Raw genomic sequence first — 22,419 nt, forward strand, 5'->3', positions numbered from 1 at the left:
ATAGTCTCTAAACATCAGAAAGAGATAATCGCTCCTGACCATACATTGCCTCTGGGAAAAGCAGCAGAAGTTTGGGGAAGAGAGATAAATTTTCATGCATCAGCTTTTGAGGAAAGCATCTTTTTTCATACAACCACAATAACAATAATCATCAGAAATTCTTTTTCTGCCTGAAACAGATACAATTCTTTCCAAAGAATGGTTTTGATCTCTGTCACAGAAATGCATTTGAACCAAGGCTCATTAAGCATGCATTTAAACCTTTAAACTTGCATTCATTGCCAGGTATCAGTCATGCAAATTAGTTTTCCCACCCTGGTGTCAGCCATCTCAGATGCTTTATAGATACAGAAAGGGAGGATGTGAAGGATGTGTATAAAGGAAGTTAAGAAAAACCCACAAAGATGTATATAAGCATATTCAGATATCTTTCCCTCTGCATGGAGGGATAGCAGTCAATCTCCCAAAATATGAACTTAGGGGAAAAAAGGCACCAGGCAGGCTTGAATCTGAGCAAGGTTCATTTAGAAATAACGAGGGTGCGGGGAATACATTTTCTATGATGCTGCATATGCGTCCCATGATGTTTACCACAAAACTCAATGTTCTGTAGAGAAACGGCAGGGCACAGGATTCCCCTTCAGTTTGTTACTGTTCAGTAACAAACCACTGTTATCTTATTGTTAGGCAAGATCTGATCCACAAGTGTCTCAAGGACCAAGGGCTCCCACTACTGCTGCAAAATTAAGCAGCTACTTATTCTACCCTGTGTGTTTGCTCATCCTCAAGGATGCGGACATGAAAATATTGGCCCTATAATGTTGCTATGTACTTCTTCTTGACAACCAGTGCTAAGTCACAAGTAAACAAATTCCTGACAGTCCTGACAGATACTTTGAACAAACATTTTTATTTTAGATAAACAAAGTAATTCTTCATATATGAACAAGCATGACATTTCTCCTGTTCCCCATTTCTCTGTTTATTTGTAAAGGGCTTTATTAAACACAAAAACCCATTGCACACGCTCACACAATGGAAATGTCCTCCAATACAAGATGATGTAGCACAACAAGGTTCCCAGATCAACATTTCAAAAGTGAAGGAGACTTTGGAATATAAAACAAGGGACCTCCTTTACGTACTATGAATGTTGAGAAATGACAGATACGTCCATGATATTCTCAGATGGACCTCACTCAGATGGTGAAGCAGTGCAGGACTTTATTGCAGGTGCAAGAGCGCAGGACTGAATGCTTCTCCATTTGAAACATGGCTGGAAATGGTGCACAGAGTGTAATTCTCCTGCTGGGGATGTTGGGCTTGTAACTGCTGTCCGGTCCCTGGAGGGAAAAAGACACTGTGTGGGCACTGGGGCACCCCCATCACCCCTTGCATCCTGTTCCAGGGTAAGTCTCTAGGGGAGCCTGGGGCAGGAATAACGGAATGCAGTCACAGTGGAGAGGGCCTGGAGAAGCTGCACCACCTCCATCTTCTTGTGCTTCAAGGTAAGCTTGTTGGGGCAGAGGGAGGAGAAGCGGGAACAGCTATTCCATGAGCAATGCACTGTTTGCCCACACAACCTGAAGGATTTGCACATGTTCACTTGAAAGGTCTCTGAGCACTCAACTGAGGTGAGTTGTGGAATGCTCACACATCCCTACTGTGGTTAGGAGAAAGTCCTCTCCCCAGTTGACTGGCTGGCATTGCTATCTCTCAAGGTCTGTGACAGTGGCCAAAGGGAACTAGATTTCTGCCCAAAATTAACTGACCAATGTATCTTTAGCAGCCAGATGTTTTCTGTTTCTGTGGGGGATGAGCTTCTCAGCCAGGTTGATGTCCAGTTGCTGGGGCTCCTAGCAATGCTCCTCTGAAAGGTGATGGAAGCAATGGGGGTGGGGTACCAGCTGTTGCTCAGAATTCTCTCCCCAGCCCACCAGTCATTCATGTTGTCACTGTTGGTGCTCTGAGCTGATTTTCTGTTCAAAGTGTCTACAGCTTTGTGAATAAGTAGAAGCACATCCTTATACTTAGATTACAGATAGCATCATAATTAAGTAGTGTACCTAGATAAGATCTAAAAAGGAATGTAAGTTAAAAATGACTTTTCTCCTTGCCTCCTGATGCTAGGAAAGTGAGAGAAGCACTCAAACGAAAAGGTGATAAGTTCAAAATTAATAAAAGAATGTTTTTTTTTCTTTTTGCCCAATTTGCAGACTGTAGAAATCAATACAAGATGCTACCCCATAATGAACTGTAGCTACACACCACTTTTGCAGATGTGGTTTTCCATCCCCAGGGATATTTCAAGGTATCTGAATGCATGATGTTACAGCTGTCTATATGGCTGAAACTCTGAAAGAACCAATTTCTTGAATATGTAGCTGGGCAAAAACTGCATTTGAAATCCAGTGCATCTCACCGGATAATGGCTCTGCAAGAATCAGACCTTGTATTGTTTTTCTTCATGCTGAATTAGCAACAGTAAGAGCAGATTTGGGGTCCATATACTATCCCATTTTATAGAATCCTACGTCTCAGAACACGTGGGGACTTTGGCAGTGTTGGACAAATGCCCAGTTATGCAATTTAGGACGCAATCCTAACTGCACCTTGGGCCAGCACAAGTCCCTTGCGCCAGCCCAGGAGGGTTGCAAACGTGCCGTAAAGCACATTTGCGCCTCCTCCAGAGTCGGCTGGGCCAGCGGAGGGATGTGCACCAGCCCACGGAGGCTGGATGCAGCCTCCGCACCGACTTAGGGAGGGAGGGTTGTGTTGGCCGAGCTCAGCTGATGCAGGGGTCTGGGGTGTGCGGGGAGGAGGTGAAGAGGAGGTGGGGAGGAGGCAGGAGGGAGGTGTTCCGAGCAGGGGGGAGGGTAGACAGGGAGGCGGGGCTGGGACTTGGCTGTTATGCCAGATCCTAACCTCGTTTCCTGAGCAGCGCAGAGCAGCTGCAAGCCACTCCACTCTCCTCAGACTTATGCCACCTCCGGAAGTGGCACAAGTTTAAGGCCATCCATTGGGGCTGTGGTGGCTTACCCGAGGGTAAGGGGAAGAGTTTCCCCTTGCCTCTGGCTGAGCCACTTCAGGACCCAATCTTGCGCTGGATAGAACAAAGGCCTCCTGTTAGTAACTCTAAATTACTACAGGGCTGACCCATTCCTGAGGTGGCATGCTAAATGATGTGCCAAACGATGTACTAAATGATGTGCCAGCCTTAGCTCCTACCACTCTCCAACATTCTGGATCAGCACTCTTCTCTAACCAACATTTCCTCTTTCTGTCTGTTCGCTCTTCCTTTTCCAATCCAAGGACTAGAAGGAGAATGAGGAACAGCAGAGGCAAGAACAGAGATGGGCACTCCCCAGCAACCTGCTGCCTGAGGTAACTGCTTCCATTGGCCTCATGAATGGGCCAGCCCTGCTGATATACCATGTTAAGTGAAGATTGAGATGTGTGCTTCCCTGATCATTGCTTTGTGAATGTCCAACACAAGTCTTTAAAAAGGCCTTTGGGAGAATGATTGTTTCCATGATTGTATTACCATCATTTGCTTTAATATTGTATTCTGAGAACTGAACTGAACCTGAAACCAGAAACCAGTTCAGAGTTGTTGTTTTTCAGTGACCCAGAACAGAACCAGAACCTAACAATTTCTTGGCTGCCTTGTACCTGAATAAAACCCTAACACATAAAGTGTTATGTTCCACACCAGTTCCATACCAGCTTCAACCATCAGGAGCTTCTTTTAGGGTTGTAAAATAGATAGAATGTATCAAAACAGTTTAAAGTCTTTCACTCAATCACTAAACCACTACTTAAAGTTATGGCCCAATAGCATCTTACAATGTGGCACCATCAATATCTCAATTTCCTTTCAGACTCACTCCACGTTCCTGGGTCCACTCAGACTTGCACCAGCTATATAGCTGGAGCTGGTCTGAGTAGACCCATTCAGGTGGCGAAGGCTTACCTCCAGGCAAAAGAAAAAAATGTTCCCTTATCTGGAGGAGACCTTTGGGGCCTGAAACTCCCCTGCGGGATCCAGCACAAGCCCTGTTGATGCGACTACATTGCCACACAGGAAGTTATGTAGGATTGGGCTGTTAGCGTTGGAACCAGAACTAAACCTGAGAGTTAAAACAACAACAGTGAAACTGAATTGAACCTAAATTTTTCTATTGCCTCTCTTCTGTTAGCTACTTCAGGGTCCTTAGAAAGGGCAGAAAAATGGAACAGGGATTTTCTTTTTCTTTTTCAAAATAAATACATAATATGAGGTCTGGCTGTTGTATCATGTGAAACCTAACCTTGCACACTTTAGTAAGCCTTTAATGAACAGTTTACAGAAAGAATCTCATTTAATTTTCAGTGGCATGCTCACGCAGATGATTTTCTACTTAGAAATTGCAATCCAAAAAAAGCCTTCTTAAGGTCCATCCTTTTCAAATTTAGGACAAAGGCTTTTTCTCCCCTCAAGAGCACTTTTTGTAGATTGGTTACTGCCTAACATTGGGAAACTAGTATTCTCAAAGTTGGTGGCTAAAAGAATTGCAGAGAGGAGCTCTCTAATACACAATGTATACAAAATCCTCCAGGTAACTGGTAGATACAAAAATCATATGTAAAAAAAATCAAAATGTTAAACCTTTAACAAAACAACTAGCCTCTTATTCTACATAGTACTATTACAGCTGCATTAAAACTCTTAGACCCAAATCCTAACCCACTTTCCAGCACTGGCATAGCTGTGCCAATGGGGCATGTGCTGCATCCTGCAGTTGGGGGGCACTCATGGAGGCCTCCTCAATGGAAGGCAATGTTTGTTCCCTTACCTTGGAGCTGCATTGCCCTTATGTCAGTGCTGGAAAGTGGTTTAGGATTGCACCCTTATTCTTATTTTAACATACTGTGCATGACAACATCAAATGATTATTGGACAGATTCCAGTACTTTGCATGACTGTCAGATTTTGCCCCGCAGGGTGGAACAGAACACTAAATTAAACATGATGTTTTGGAAGTTTTATTGTTAATTTTACAATCCAAACACTGTCTGTTCTGTACCCTGGAAATTTTTTAATCTAACACAGGCCTGTAGATTGCTTGCTGGCTCACAAGTTCTGCTGCCTAAATTCACTACAGTTATGCCGTGCCATAATAACAATGCAGTCAAACGCTTCGTGAGTCCAAGAGAATTAAAAGATTTAACTCATTAGCGATTCTCATTTTTCATCTCAACTGCTACAAGCGCATGTCATTCCACTTTAATGTATTCACCGCACATTATGCAACAAGCTATTTATGAATCTCAGTTTGCTCCTGATGACTATAACATCAGGTTGACAGACTTTTAAAGGGAATGTTGGAATTTTATACCTGGTTTCTCTTCGATACCTTTCATGCACCTGCATCACAACTGCTAATTTATTCACCTACAGTGCTATTAGAAAGGTGATTCTCTCCTCTTTATTGATTTCTAAAGTTGCAAACCTGTACTTGGTGAGATCACAAATCCCATTGATATGTAAATTTCAATATCTTAACTACATTCAGGATAGCAGCCCCAAATTCTCCCTTCTACCTTGCATGTGGAAGATACTACCTAGTGCCCAAAATATATTGTGTTCATGCAAGGAGTCATGCAAGAGATACAGCGCATGCCCTTTGGTGTGACGGCATCGCCACACAAGGAGTTATGTAGGATTGGGGGAGTTATGTAGGATTGGTCTGTTAGTGTTGGAACCACATCTAAACCTGAGAATTAAAACTACAACAGTGAAACTGAACTGAACCTAAATTTTTCTATTGCCTCTCTTCTGTTAGTCACTTCAGGTTCCCTAGAAAAGGCATTAAAATGGAACAAGATTTTTCCCCAAAATAAATACACACATAAGACGTATGTGTGAAAAATATCCTAAGAAACAAAACATTTCGCAGTACAGGTAAAGGATGATTAAATAAGAGAAGTAGATAGTTTGAGGGGATGGGGAGTAATACATTTTAGCAGCACTTCATGTTTTTCAGGTACTTCGTATCAGTCTGTCCCCACCTACTTCCTAAGTAGCTGGCAGAGATCTGAGTTGTCTGATGGAGCAGGCTGGGGTGTTACTTAGATAAGGAGGAAGGGGTAAGGTCTGTTTTGCCCTGAGAAGACTTCCAAACAGCTCCCAATTAGTGCCAGTACTAGTTAGGATTGGTCTGCTCCTCATTTTTTCCTGTGCAAGTTTTGCCACAGGCAAGTGGCTCCTTAACCTGTTGATCAACAAGAGTTTTGATGATCATGCTTATTCACCTCAGCTGTGACTTCTGTGTATAAGCCAAGACACTAGAAATTAGTGGGGAGGGGGACAGGACCTTGAGGTGCATAAAGTGAATATTCTTCCAGAGCCCCTGTCTTTGTTCACAGGTAGGTCATCTCAGGCTTTGCCTAGTTCTCAGGCCTGATGCACACAGGTAGGAGAGTGTGGCAGAATTCTGAGGTGGCAGGATAGACTGTATCACTTTAGACTGCAAGTGGAGGAGGGGTCATAACTTTTTATGCTCCCCAACATAAACATTCTTTGCAAGTAAAGAAAACTACTTCCAAAAAAATTTCCTGCAATAGCATCTGTCAAAGCCAGCACCCTTAAAAGCTCATGGTAGATTTGCAAGTATTGCATAAGGATATTGAAGATCACTACAGCCCTCTCACAGTCACACTGGGCCTTCTAGGTCTCAGTAGTCAGAAACAACCATTTCTTCCTATAATTTAAATCTATGGCCTTTCAACCATAAAGAAGAAACATAGTCTTCTCTCCTCCTTATGATCACCTCATACATATTTTCAAATGTATTCCAGGTGGATGATCATAACTCTAGACTTCCCATATAGGTCTTGCTTCCCAAATCATCCCCCAACATTTGCTGAGCTTCCCTAAATAATTTAAAATGTATCTACCTCTTCTTTGTTTTTGTTTCTGAAATATTCAAAGCTGAATGTCATTATTTAGGTGAGCTTGTTTGTGCCTTTCAAGAGGAAACATTGGGTCTCAGGTGGGTTGATTTATCTATTATTGCAGTGGTACAGTTACCTTGCACATGCCCAATCTCATCTGATCTTGGAAGCTAAGCAGGGTCAGGCCTGGTTAGTACTTGGATGGAAGACCGCCTGGGAATACCGGGTGCTGTAGGCTTATACCATAGTCTTTTGAGACTGAAGGTTGCCAACCATAGTGGTACAGATGCTGCTTTTCTGTTGTCCATGCTACAGAGCTCTGATAATAGCTACAGGAAAGAACCAAGAGGGATGCCCAAGGATGTGGTTTTGTCCAAGAGCATTGTGTCGTCTTGGTATTATCAATGTAGGAACGTACTACAACATTTGCACAACCTACTTTTTACAGATGCTAATAGGGCATCTGGTACATACATAGAATCAGCGATGTGAGGTGTGTGGGTGGCAGGTGAGGTAGGACTGCCCCACTAGAGTTCTTCAAAAAGTGCCGCCACTGCTGCCCAAAGCTGTGAGTGCACAAACACTCACAACCCAGACACTTTGGCTGCTGTTGTGTTTGCACACTCACAGCTTCTGTGTCAGTGCTTTTTGAAGCATTCCGGTAGGGCAGTTCTGCCTCACCTGCTGCCCCCACACCGCATGTTGCTGCATATAATGTACACACAGGGATGGAGCATATAGGAAAGCAACACCCGTGTGCTACTCCATGTGATGTGAAAAGATCAGGCCTGCAATATTTTAAGCCATTTCTGCCCAACTTAGCATATATGCAGCAGGGACAAAATGTGTACACCTCTGAGCTGGGCAGAAATGGGTTAAAATAGGTAAAACAAGTTTTGTAGTTTTTTTTGTAGTCCTTCCAAAACCTGTTATGACCAGGGAGGACAGCGAGACAAAAGAAAAGCTTGTGTACACCACTAGAGACAATCAGATCTAAGGTATCTAAAGTATGATTTTATGTAAGCACGTGCCCTGGATGCCACTTGAAGGCACCACTGAACAGTTTCTATTGAAGTTGAACAAGTGGAGGCTCTTGTAGAGTCTCAAAAGTAGGAGGAAAGGGGGCAGAAGCCAAACCATGAGGTTGCCAAAACACAAGAAGGTGATCTAGAGATGGGTAAACAGACTGCAAAATCGCAAGGTCAGATAAGCAAGGCTACCATCACCGGTGCCTCCTCAGGAGAGGAAAAAGATGTCCATGAGAGAGGAGAACATGGAAGTGATGTCAGCATCATGACATCACAATGTCACTGGTCTGGGCACCGTGGCCTCTAGTGACAATGCTGAGTTATCGTTAAATATTGTCTCTAGGCAATGCCCTATTGAAGTCATGCTTGAATTTGGCTGGATTGTGGCCTTTGTCAGTATTTCCATAGCCCAGAAAACAAAGCCTTTTCTTTCATATTATAATTATGTCTCCTCTTTTGATTGACATTAAACAAGAACTTTAAATAGCTTGCAAATTAGTGAATGTCATCATAATAATAATCTTGCACAAACATACAAAATGAGACAAGTAGTGACCTTGCTTAAGAAAAGCCAACTCATAAGAGGACATGCGTTCTTCTTTATGTTATGTTATGACGCATTTCAGAAGAAGGAGATCTGCAGGGACCAATGAGTCAGCATCCAACACCTACTTTACACTATTTCGAAATCTATTTCTCCATTGCTTCCTCCCACCTCGCTTTGTAAAAGAAAACAAAGGTTGCAATTCTATGCACACTTTCCTGAAAGTAAGTCCTATAGAAGACGGTGGGACTTACTTCTGAGGAGTCAAGCATAGGATTGTGCTCAAAATCGTTTAGCTATTAAATTGCATTTTACCTCTAAATAAATCTGTAGCCATAATATCCCTTGGGGGCTGGGGGTAAGAATAGGCCCTCAGTTTGGCTGTACTTGTCGTAAGAGGTGACAAAACAGCCACCGGGTAGATGGGACTCGTTAGCCTGGGAAGGCAGCTCATCTGAGAGAAGGAAAACTCTGATCCCAAACCTCCACTTCCTCGTGGCTACATCCAGTTATGGAAAAGGCTTCAGGAGTCAACCTCGAGGCAAAATCCGGAGCCGGAGTCCCTGAGGCAGTTCGCGGCTGAGCACAGTCACGTTCTGGCAACTCCTGTTACGCCGCTGGAACCAACCGTATTGGCTTCTGCCTTTCCATTGGACCATTTCAGCGACGTGGCGAGGGAGGATTTGCTGCATGGGAAACAGTCTATCCCCCATATCTACTTTATCCAGGCTTCGCGCACTGGAGAGGACACTCTGTTCCAGAACCACAATTCAGAGTGCGATACCATAGTCTTCCGAGACTGAAGGATGCCAACAACAACAGCCATAATATGGTGATATAGTTGCCCCTTCCCACAGGAAATCAGACACATAACTAAGAAATAATGAAAGATTTCAAAATGGGTGGTAAGTCAAACTCTAGGATCTACCATAAGCCTTCATCCCTGGTCTTTCATCCTGACAGAAGAAAGACTTCTTAAAGTTCCAATCTACATGAATCATTTGAAATATTGCTCAATAAATGCCAGCAATAAACAAATGCAAAATGTGCAAAAATGCAAAATGTAATTGATAATTTTAGAAATGGGCTATGCCAGATGCAAGGGAGGGCACCAGGATGAGGTCTCTTGTTATCTGGTGTGCTCCCTGGGGCATTTGGTGGGCCGCTGTGAGATACAGGAAGCTGGACTAGATGGGCCTATGGCCTGATCCAGTGGGGCTGTTCTTATGTTCTTATGATAAAGGCTACATTCATATTTAAGCTAAGAGCTGGGACAGGAGCTTTAGACATCGCAAACGCCGCTGTCACCAAGATCCACCCCATCCTGCCCCCAATCCACCCCAACCCAGTTCAGCCATCAACATGCATGTTCAGCCATCTGCAGCCTGCTGCTGGGGGCACGGGGCTTACCTGCTGTTACCTGCTACCAGTAAACTGAAGATCCATGGAATGGCTGGTGGAATAGCAGCCTGCATGATACGCTAGCAGCCCATAAGATCAGCCAACATATTGCATGGATAGGATTGGACCATAAGAGGAAAAAAGGCAACCTTGGAAAGGTCGTCCGTTTCCCGGGTGACCTTGGGCCAGTCACTTTCTCTCAGCCTCACCTACCTCACAGGGTTGTTGTGAGGACAAAAGGAGGGGAGCAGCTGTGTAGACCGCCCTGAGCTGTTCGGAGGAAGGGCGGTATAAAAATGTAATAAATAAATACCTAAGGAACCCCAAAAATCCAGGGGGGCCACTCTTGAACTAAAACATAGTGAGACCAGAACAGTCTGGTACACTCAGCAAAACGGTAGTACTTGTGTACATCCCCCAGTCACAAGAACGTAAAAACAGCTCTGCTGGATCAGATGCAAGATCCACTTGGTCTGCTACCCTACTTCCCACAAGGAAGCCTGAAAGCAGGGCTTGAAAGCAATAGTCCTGTCCTGTGTTCATTGGCATACTGCCTTTAAATAGGATACCTCTCTATAGACATAATGACAAATAGTCACGGATCGACCTCTTCTCTAAATGCCTTTTAAAGTTATCTAAGCCTATGGCCATCACCACATCTTGTGACAAGGAGTACCATATACATTCATTCTACTTTGAGTGGAAAAATGTATGTACTCCCAAATCTCCTGCCTGTCACTTTAAGCTGAAGGGTTCTAATGTTGAAAGGAAGAAAAAACTGTTCTCTAGCCACTTTTCCCATTCCATAATTATAGAAGGCTCTACTCTGTCTTTCCTTACTCATCTTTTTTCTAAAGAAAAAGTGCCAAGTGCTTTCCTATTTCCTTGCAGGGAAGATGCTCCAACACCCCGCCCCAATCATTTTGATTCCCTTTTCTGCACCTCTTTCAGCTCTATGATGTCTTTTTTGAGATGGAGGGAGTAAAACTGCTCCCACAATTCCAAATGCAACTGCACTCTAGATTTATACAAGAGCATTGAGATAGTCACTGTTTTATTTTTAGTCCCATGCCTAATGATCTCTAGCATGGATCGCTTTTATTCGCAGCGGCCACTTGCTGATTTTGACATTTTCATTGACCACCCACCACGACCCCAAGATATTGGCCACTTCAGGTTCCACCAGCTTTGATGAGTTCAGACCAACATTCAATTTAATGGGACATCTGCAGGTGGGTGATTATTCTCTACTTCTGGGAGCTCTTGTAAATGGTGGTGATGCTTCCTTCAATAAACATTTAATGATTGCTGTTTGTGCAGACAAATAATGGAGTAATTTCCTGTGTTGAAATCTAACTTAATCCCTAATATTCTCAGAAGGATCATCACAGAATCATATTGGATTCTGTGGCAATTCATATTGGATTATGGTTTTAATAAAATGATGACCAAAGCCCAAAGTGGACACACAAAGCCTTTTAATTTAGAGCACTCCACCAGCAGTAAATGAATAAAAGCAACACCTTGTATTTAGACATTACTCCAGCAAACATCCTGCAATGAAAATTTCAGATGGTTTCTCCATCATTGCTCATAACTGATTGTGTACGCGCACACTGATAAAATCCAAGCGAGTTCTGCATAATAAGAACAGGCCCTGCCCATCCAAGAGACTGAGTGAGACGGTTGCCTCAGGGCCCAAACCTATCCAACTTTCCAGCACTGGTGCAGCTGCAATGCAGCCCCTAGGTAAGGGAACAAATGTTCCCATACCTTGAGGAAGCCTCTGTGACTGCCTCCCCACCACAGGAGGCAGTCTGGCATGGCTGCTCTGGCACTGGAAAATTGGATAGGATTGGGCCCACAGGCAGCAGATTAAGAGGGGGCACCACTTCCATTCACCCACTTGTTTCCACTATTCTTCCCACTCCCTGAATTGGAAAAGGAAGAGGGAGATTCTCTAGTCCAGTGTTTCTCAAACTGTTGGTCGGGACCCACATTTTTCCCACTCTTTTACTTCCCTGAATAGACTTGGGTGATATAATATTAAGGGCACAATCCTAACTTGCACTGGAAACAGGCAGGCCAGTGGGCCTGTGCTGCATCTAGCACAAGTTTGGGACTGTCTGTGGCTCAGCCTGAGGCAAAGGGAGACCTTTCCCCATATCCCGTGTCATGCTGCAGCAGCCCCAATAGGTTTACTCGGATCTGCACCACCTGACAAAGTGGTGCAATCTGAGCAGCCCGGGAATGCCCTGGGCCACATGGGAACAGGGTTAGGATCCAGCATAACTGCTAGATCCTGGCCCCACTCCCCACCCACCCGCCACCCGTCCCCTGTCCCGAAACGCCTCACTCCCACCTCCTCCCCTTCCTCCCCACAAACCTCCACACAAGCCGACCTCGGCCGACACAACTCACCTTTTCCGCAAGGCTTGTGTCAGCACAGGGAGGCTGGCACACGTCTGTGTACAGGCCAATCTCCCCTCAGAGTAGTGCAAAAATGCTTTACAGTCCTTTTGCGACACTCCCAGGCTGGCGTAAGGGACCTTCATTGGCCCAAGTGCCAGTTAGGATTGGGCCCTAAGTCTATGTACACATAGATAACGAAGAACAAGAAGAACTTCCAAAGTTACAGAACAATCTTGAAGAGTATGCAACTGAAGTTCAACCATAATATTTCTGTAGTTGCAGGCTACATTCTCAGCAGTTCTTATACTGCAGCCATTTGCCGATTAATTGGGCTTTTGAGTCTTTTGAGAAAACTTCTCTCTGCCTGTATTTGTAAAAGGGCTTGGTGAAAAATAATGAAGAAGAAGAAGAAAACCAACAAAAACAAACACCAGAACATTACTGTGGAAGAACAATCATGACTTTTTGTTCATCTACAAAGAAACTAGTAAGTTTTTAGTAACATGATTCTCAAGTATCTTTAGTAGTATACATTTAATGGACTGACTTCTTAAATTTCTGCAACACAGCTAAAAGTAGAAACAGCAAACACAGTTTCCTCCCAACTCAAAAACAGAGAAAGGCACTGGGCTAGCCTGGATGATGTCTGACTTGTTGTTGGCAACCTTCAATCTCGAAAGACTATGGTATCGCACTCTGAAAGGTGGTTCTGGAACAGCGTCTAGTGTGGCTGAAAAGGCCAATCCGGGAGTGACAATCCCTTCCACACCGGGAGCAAGTGCAGTCTGTCCCTGGTCTTTCTCCCTGGCTATGGGCCTTCCTTCTTTGCCTCTTAGCCTCAGACTGTTGGCCAAGTGTCTCTTCAAACTGGGAAAGGCCATGCTGCACAGCCTGCCTCCAAGCGGGCCGCTCAGACTGGTCTGACTGGTCCATCTACAATTCCAATAAAAGTGAAGTACATGCTGCCCCACCACTCGCTGTATTGGTCCAGACTGCATACCTTGGTGGGGGAAGGGACAGGACTGCCCCTAGCCACAAGGTTCTGATACTATTTACAACATGCCATTTAATTGTGTAGTGGGCAGGGCCTGTCAGACATATCACCCAAATTGATCCACTATGGACTCTCCATTGCTAGCAGGCATATTTTGAAATACAGGCGTGTGCCGCTTAACAACCATTTGCTTAACGACAGACCACATATACGACAGTGGTTAAAGCACAATAAAGATGCTCTTAATGAGGCAATCGAATCTCCCATAGCCTGCAGCAGAGTGTCTGTTTACACAACAGAGAGGCTCTTAATGCAAAAAAGAGGCAATCTATCTCCATAGCCTCTACAGCCAGCTAGTGTCTGGCAAGGAGTGTCTGTTTACACAACAAAGGCAATAGAATGGACTGAATGTTCACTTAATGACCTAATTGCATAACAACGGGTTTCAGAGAACATAGCCCCATTGTTAAGTGGCGCACACCTGTCCTGAATGATGGTCCTCAAACAAAACCTAATTTCTTAAGGGAAAATCAATTTTGCAATATATCGAATGAACAATGAACTGCAAGTGTGGAGACTGATCTATCGGAGGAGCAAGGCATGTTCTGTTGTCATCTACTTACAGCATATTTGGGAGATGCACCTTAGGATTCCTGCCTGCCCCAAACTTTTAACCATCAGGTGCAGCTGCAGCCCTGGAAAATATGGCTGGTCATTAAAGAATGTCATATTAGTTAAGTGTGATATGCCTTGCCACAGTCTTCTTGAAAAATCCTCCAGGTAATCCAGCTGAGTCTTGTCTGAAGCAAACAGAGCAGATATGACACAATGGCTGAAGTGATACCTTCAGGTGAATAGACTCAACCTGTCAGCTCTTGACACAATTTAATGCTTCTGTATGGAGCCTTTGATGAGAAGAATCTCAAACTGCTTCACAGTGAGCTATAGGATAATGAGAATGCTTTCCTGGGTTCAGCTGAGCAGCTTGTGCATGGATGTTGAGCCTAAATAGTGAGCAGATATATAACATGATAAAAAGACAAGACAGGATCAGTGGCACTCAGCCGCTTTGGTCATTTTGACAATGGGAAAGAAGAAGCCAGGGACAAGCTGTGGGCATTGAGGAAGCACAGTGGAAGCTGGAGTTCTAAGGCTTAAATCAAACATGGAGTTTTAAAGACTTGAAAAATGAATTAGGCACAGATTGTTTATACCTGCATGCACAAAGCTTTCTCTATTTCTGCAGGAGAAAATATTTAGCCAAGGGCGTTTCACAGTCCTGAAGCTACTAGCTAATTGATATGATTGATATGGTTGATATGGTTGACTAGACACAGTGTTTCTCAAACTGTAACTTGGGACTCACTCACAGGTGGGTCACAATCCAATTTCAGGTGGGTTCCCATTCATTTCAATATTTTATTTTTAATATATTAGACTAGATGCTACCATGGTATGTAACTGCATTTGGGGAAATGTTACAGATCTGTACTTTTAACAGGGTACTATTTATATGCTTTTAACTGTGATAGTAAATGGAACTTACTCCTGGGTAAGTATGAATAGGCTTGCAGCCTAGAATTGTGAAAAATTTTCCTACTTGATGATGCCACTTCCACTCATGACATCACTTCTGGTAAGTCCTGACAGATTCTCATTCTAAAAAGTGGGTCCTAAAAGTTTGAGAACCACTGGACTCAAGCACTAATTGCAGATGAAAGTTTGCCCCTTGATCAGTGTGGCTGATGAAAATACTCTGGGAACTTGCCCAAAGCAATTTGGCAGGCAGTCAGGCTTGAGTGTCCAGTGGACTGGCAAATACCATTTCTCAGCAGCTGGACTGCCAGATGAAGAAGATGAGTAAGATCGCTGCCAGCAAGGGCCCATACAGCCAACTTTAATGGCAAACATCTCAGCTTGACTCAGGTGATACTTTCAGGCTAGCCTTACCTAGCATTTCCCTTAAAGGGAACAAGGGGGTTCACCAGAGGCATACATGTGCTTTCAAAGAAGTCACCCATCCAGACACTAGACCAAGACATGTGGCAAGATGGCGGTATCATGTGACCTCAGATCAGACCCTGGGACAGACCTTGCCTTTTCTAACAGTAAGAACTTTCCCCAGTCTTGCTATTCAGAGCAAGAGACTGTCATGACGGGGTTTGAGAACAAAGAAACACTGTTTTCAAATGGCTATATTTAAAGTCACATTCTCTCTCATAAAGGAGACTCAGCAGTCATAAAAATATGGCACATCCTGAGATTATTTGCAAGACTCAAGTTTCCAGAACTTTACAGTGCTCAACAATCTTGAACATTATTTTGCCTTGAGAATAACATAAGCCCAGTTACCTGGAATCAAGCTTTGCCTTGCCTGCAACCTGGGATAGCCCAAGGTGGAGGCAACTGTTACAGCTCACATGCATCAAATGGGCCAAATTAGGGCAGCAAGCTCATTTCCCAATCTACCCGAGTTCGTCGGAACGTGATGGCTGGTGGAAGGAAAGGTGATAGTAGCAGGCACTGTGACTCTCTGTTTCGGCTTCGGACAGTACTGGGCAAAATGGAAGAGATCTGAGTAGAGCAAGGTTCATACTTGCTGGTGCTGCAGGGCATTATGCTTATCAACAGACAATGCTAATTCATTTTTCTTGTGGAAACTCTCCAAACCTTTTCCCTAATCAATGCCTTCAATCATCACCACTTTGTGCCAAATTAATATACGCAGATGTTACTTTGGTGTTGGTTTTGTCAAATCCCTAAAGGCAATGCTGAGGTTTAAAGCAATCTATTTCAAGAAGGTGTTTAATATAGAACCTGGTTCTATGTTAAAAGAACTTCATGTTGACAATCTGCTGTAATGGCAGCTTTTCACATTCCTCTAATATGTCTCCCCGGTTGCATTATAATTTATTTATTCCAACATGTACCACTACATGGAGCTCATTATGGCCTCTTGTTTGTCTCAGCTCTGTTCCCAAGAAACAAAGTCTCTTCTTGTTAGCTGTCAGCGCTTAAGAAACACAGAAGATGCCCCCACGAACAGTGCATTCTCAATTTTGTTCTCCACTTTGGAAAGCAGAAAAATGGGCTGCAAATATTGAAAATACAAAAACCATCCCCCACTTTGTGATAATGTACTGAGGAATCACGGCTAATTCTTGAGCAATCTCAAAAGAAAAGAAAAAGATCTCAAGAGATCCCCAAAAAAGAGATCCTCCCAAAAAGAGATCCCAAAAAAATCACCACCAAAAATAATAAGGCTGCAATCCTAACCACAGTTTCCTAAGAGTAAGCCCTACTGAACAAAATAGGACTTACTTCTGAGTAGACCTGGTTAGGGCTGTGCCCTACGTTTCATAGTGGAATGACACTGGTGGAGCACCTGGGAAGGGGGGAGTCACAATTCCCACCATTCCCAACTAGGGAGCATGCATAAGAGACACAACATGCACACCTGGTTGCATGGTAGAATGGGTTCATGATTAGTCCTCAAGGTGTGGCACAGCAGGTCATTTGCTTTCCCATCCACTCAGAACCCTCGTGACCCTCTGATGAGATGTGGGCTTAACACAAAGCTTACTATTGAAAGCCCAGTATGTGTTTCTGGAACATCATACCAGTTAGTGCTCAGCCATCAGTGATTTCGATGCTCCTGCAGTGGTTGTTTTTTGCTTCCCTCCATGAGGCATTTGGATTAAGTTGAGCTGCTTCTCCTCTGTTGTTTATAGTTGATGCTTGTGGTTTATGAGTTTTGATGGTAGAGTTTGATTGTTTTTATCTGATTTTGTGAGCTGCCTTGAGTTGATAATGTCTCAACCCTGTGTTCAATATGCACTTTGTGTTGGAGTTGATGCAACTCCGTCTGCTGTCCAGAGGGGGCAGGATGCTGTTCAGAAGGGGTCAAGCTATGGCCCAGTGACTCTGACCTTTCTACCTGTTCTCTCTGTGATCCTTGTGGGGTGTGGCCCTAACCCTCCATCCTTCCCTTCTCCCCTGAGCACTTCCTCTTGTCCTCTGACCACCGACCTGTTAAGAAGCGCACACCAGGGCTCTGATGCCCAGGCCATCTTGAGCATAAGGCATGCAGGGTGCGGCAGCTCTAGGGCCTTGCTATCTCTAAGTGTTAGCTGAACCTCTTATCCTAATCAGATGCTGTAAATATACACTCAATGGAACTGTAAGCAAATAACTTCTTTTTTGCAACTTTAACAAGCCATTGCCTCTTTTTCTTTTTTATTGATTAGCAATCAGCCGGGTGAGGGAGGTTCCCTGGGGTGATACTCAAAAGGAGGGGGGTCTGCTGCTTAAGCTACTCTGCTTCCCCCCAAAGAGGAAACTACTTTTAATTTCCTCCAACACTTTGCTCACTGGGAAGGGAACGTGTCCTCTGCCATAACCTGACAGCTTTCTCTTAGCTTTTAAATCCATTGCTTATGCTTGAGTGGTGGAGAGGGATCAGTTCTGGTCCATGACATTTTGCAGCTTGGAATTTGTGTGCATGCATTTCTGTGCTGCTGGCATGGCTTTGGCTTCCAGAAAAGCAGCTTCCTCCCCTCTCTTGCACTTCTCCCACTTTCACCCCATCCTTTGCATTCTTCATTTCTTGCATGCGGCATTATTTACCTGACTCAAGAGACTATTCAACTGACCTTTCCCTGGTTGATCCACCACAGTGAATTTCACCAGTAAATCTATGCGATTGCTGAACTAAAAATAATCCCCAGCCCTTTTGAGTTGACATATTACCACTTTTGTTTTTCAGACTCCTGACATTAATATTTATGGAGATTAGTTCCCTTGGCTATGCTTTTCCAAGCACTGTGCAGAATGACAAGAAAATCCCTGTACGGTGTTGAGAAAAAAACAGAATAGGATAAACTCTGCTATTGTCAAATCACAAGATCCTGGAGAAAGAGGATTATTAAACTGGAACACAGTGTGAACTTAGACAAATAAACTCCTGGCTTAAGGGCATATTGAGATGTAAAGTGATCAAATGACAGTCCCTTTCTTGGCTGATGCACCAGAGATAAAGCCAGACACAACTAGGAGTAAATGTCACTACATTACATGGCTTTGTAACCTCTGCAACAACTGCCCAGTCACAAGAATCAGGATGGTTAGGGAGGATGGTCACCCTGCCCTTCCATTTTATTACAGAGGCAACTGCACTGGTTGTATCAATCTTCCTGTTATAAACAAAAAACACATTTGTGAAATTTGTTAACCAACCGATGTCTTCATCAAAGGTTAAAAGAGCTCTAATTGCTCAGAGCTGGGCATCTGGGTTCTTTGCTCCTACTTTTCATTCCTTCCTTTTCTTGCAGTTCCCTGTGATCTTCCATCCTATGGCAGAAAGAATCTATAGCCTACCTTAGGTGTAGAGCAAGCCAGCATATAAGAGAGAGAATGAGAAAATTGAAAGCTTGACACAGTGTTTGTCTTTCTTGTTTGGTTCATATGGCATGATGATCTAGAGATGGCCTAGTTCTCTTGGGGGTCCCATGCTGTGGCAAAGGGGAATTCCTCCTCCAAATACACATGAAAGCTGCATTAAGTATATTTGAAAAGAGATCTTCCCTGTAGTTAGTAGTCAAACACAACTGTGAAGAAAGTAGAAAGAGGAGAAAAACAGCTGATCAGCAGCTGGGTTGTATAGAAAAAATTACCAATTTATGAATTATTATTCATTTATCCAATTCCCTTCACATTCCCTTCATTTTTCCTCATTGTTCATGTGCATGGCAGCAACACCTGTGTGTTGCCACCAGTAAAGAAAATCTCCATCTTGATGAGGTGAGAGTGAGAATTAAATTCCACTTGTATTGAGGCTTTTAGTGAATTAACACATCAATTCACTGGTTCAACCTTAAGGCTATACTGTCTGTAACAGTAATTTAACTAGTTGACATTTGTAATAGTAAGTCAGAGAACTAAATTTTCCTACATTTTTCAAGTTACTTAGATGACACAGAGGCTATTTGGTTGTTGTTCCCCTTCTCAGGGCCAAAGTACACAATACTCTGAATTTGTCAATGGCCCCAATGTTAACTTCACTAAGTAGTCTCGCTGCAGTGTGGGGGAGAGGGTTTCCCCACGATGGTTGCTGTTTGCCCTAAGAGGGACACTCTTAGGGGAAGCATCCTTCCAGCAAACAGCTGGGGAGATGGGGATGGGGTTAACGTCACTCAGCCCCACGGTGAGGTCAAAGGCTTAAAGCCCCCCTCCTTCCCTGCTGCAGGCCTGATGTAAATGGGGCTCCCCATAGCTGCTACATAATAAAGAAAAGTTAAGCACAGCAGGCCCAAAGTTATGGTAGTTTGGCTCTTGGTTTCCTAGGAATGTTGTGACTCACACGAAAAGCAGACATTACACAGTTACATGTAACTTTTCCCCAACATTTTTTCTACTGATAGCAGCCTTGGGCGACTGTTTAAGCAGAGGGGAGGAAGGCAGTTCTACATTTTCCTCTCCTGCCCTTTCCTGCTCCAAATCCCCCTCTCTCTGCAGAGACCATCATCTCTTTCTCCCACGGTTGGGAAAGAAACATGTGGGGGTGATTTTTGAACAGACAAAAGCTGCAGAAGGACAGAATTAGGCAGTACACATAACAACTTAAACTTCCAGCCTTCTGAGGATGCTTTTGGCTTTAAAAATAGTGAGGAAAGATATGCATAATATCACTGTAATACTTCATTCGGTCCTTAAAATGAATTTTCTTGGCGTTGGCGGGGCTTTTTAACAACCTTTAAAATGGGTTTCATGTGTTGGGTGTCCTTGAAGACAATGCACACAGGCATAATTATACCATCAAATTATACCTCAACACACTTAAAAACAGAGTGAAAGTAAAAATTGTCTGAGGATTTTGGGAGGTTCTAATTGCATAGCTGTAAATAGTCATTTTGATACCCCCAGCAGACCCAATGGTAGCATCAATGACATGAAACTGTTCTCATGAGCTTTTTGTGGCAGGCCACCCACCAGTCCGATTTGACCTTTACTGAACTTGTGGCTATGACTTGGCCAAGAATAGCCTCTCCCTGGCTATGTTTCACTAAGCACTTGGGTCAATAACCTCTCTTCTGACTCCTAAAGATAATTCATCTATAGAGACAGCTCTTTCTAGCCATGACATCCACTCTCTTGAAAAGCTTAAGTGTTGATACGAAGTTGTCTAATGAGACCCATTAGTTGTCTAGTGAGACCCATTGCTCCCTCTGGCCCAGGATTGTCTGCACCGAAGGGCAGCAGATCTCCAGGGCTTCAGATGGGTCATTTCCTAGTCCTTCCCTCAGATGCAAGAGATTGGACCTGGGGCCTTCTGTAGCCCAAGCATATATTCTGCCATTGTGCAACTATGGCTCCATTTCCAATGCTTGATCAGTGAGGAATCCTTTGGCAGAAGTAGGTAGTGAAACCTATTGCTTCCAAGCCCACTTCTCCTCCTTCATTCTCTTAGCTAGTAAATGATGCTTTATTGTTAAGTAAATCTCACAGCACAGATTGGTTGATGATTCAGAAATCAGATTTAGCCCTGGCAATAATTGAGCTCTGCAAAGTCATTGCGGCATCTGTTTTTTTTTTATTTCCAGCATACAATGCAATACAAACTCCTCTTCTAAAAAGTGTACGGTTCCTACATTAAATGTATTATGATATCCTTATCCATACAAAGTCCCTTAAGGCACAGGCAGATAGGATGTGGGGGAATTATTGCTATCACCACAAGATTTTCCAATCAGTTACATGTGAGCCAAGAGGTACAGTTATCAAAGCTTATATAATCTAATGTTTCAGTAGAACAACATCTCTGCCTGCCTTCCAATGTTTAGGGACTTTTTCAAATGGATCTTACTAGTCCCAGAGTGCTTCTAAAGTGGCTACATCAAAGAAATATCCCCCTGTTTATATTCAAAGCGACAAAATACGTGTCGAGTGAGAACATTCATTTGCAGAAGCTAGCATTCTACTCTCCTAGATATTATGTGACTGCGCCTGCCAACATCACAAAAGTTGCACAAATACTGCCACTTCCGCCAAGTGAAAATAGATACAGACATTTGTATATTATGTGTGAGAGAAGCTCTTCTTCATTGTGGGACTGCTATGGTATTATATTAAGCAACCAAGAATAAGGTGTATCCATGAGGTCTCCAGACTGGCACACCCTGATTAAGTGTGTGTTTTTTTGTTTGTTTGTATGGCCTCTTGGTGCCACATCACACCCTGTCTGGGCCCTCTATTCTCCCTCTCCTGGAGGCATTTGTTTTCCATTCCTTCAGCTTGCTGTGTGGTTGATCAAGAACAGCACTAGCGCCTTACAACACATTCCTGAGCTGCACTTGGGATAAGCTGCACTGGAATAAGCCTCTGCTCTGACTGAGGCTCCGAGACTTGCGTTGGCCGAGCTTAGTGGATGCAAGACTCTGTGGTAGGCAGGAAAAAGGTGGGAGGAAGGTGTTTCGGGGCAGGGGGAGGGCAGATGGTGGGCAGCCCAAGGGGCAGGCGGGTGGGGATTAGGAGGTGGGGCTGGGACCTGGTGGTTATGCCGGATCCCCTCAGGAGGTGGCGCAAGTCCAAGGAGACCCATAGGTGCAAGGTTTCCCCTTACCTCTGGGTGAGCCACTTTGGGCACTGATCCTTTGCTGGATACAACGAAAGCTTCTTGGCTTGCCTGTTCCAGCGCAGGATAGGATTGCACCCTTAGTCTAGCAACTCCTTCAGTGAAGTGCCCTTCTTTCTCTTCCTCTCTTTTGTATCTGTTCAAGCATCTCCAGAGTTTGAGAAGCCTCCACAAGGAGCTGTTTTAGAGGAAATAAGTGTTCCATTTGTAAACTAGAAATTTGACCTGCTCCTTCTAAGACCTTTTGAGGAATACAGCAGGCTATGCACATTAAACTCCCATGGAAACCTTTGGGTGACACCAACGGGTTTAAACACAAAACACAAGTAGTTCCATTATCAGAGAGAACGTATATAGACACAAGCCCTAGCTGGACAAATACAAATGTTTTAGAGCCCAATCCTGAGCTTGGTGCGCCGGCTCACCACTGGTGAGCACTGTTGCAAACGTGCCATAAGACACATTTGCAGGCCCT

The 22,419-nt window shown here is 43.9% G+C and overlaps 1 pseudogene; it reads left to right on the forward strand.

Moving 5' to 3' along the window:
* The first annotated feature begins 7,055 nt into the window (after positions 1 to 7,055).
* LOC136637147 (5S ribosomal RNA) lies at positions 7,056 to 7,174 on the forward strand (annotated as a pseudogene).
* The last annotated feature ends 15,245 nt before the right edge of the window (positions 7,175 to 22,419 follow it).

This window comes from Tiliqua scincoides, chromosome 1 (assembly GCF_035046505.1).
Source record: "Tiliqua scincoides isolate rTilSci1 chromosome 1, rTilSci1.hap2, whole genome shotgun sequence".
NCBI classification, from domain to species: Eukaryota; Metazoa; Chordata; class Lepidosauria; order Squamata; family Scincidae; genus Tiliqua; species Tiliqua scincoides.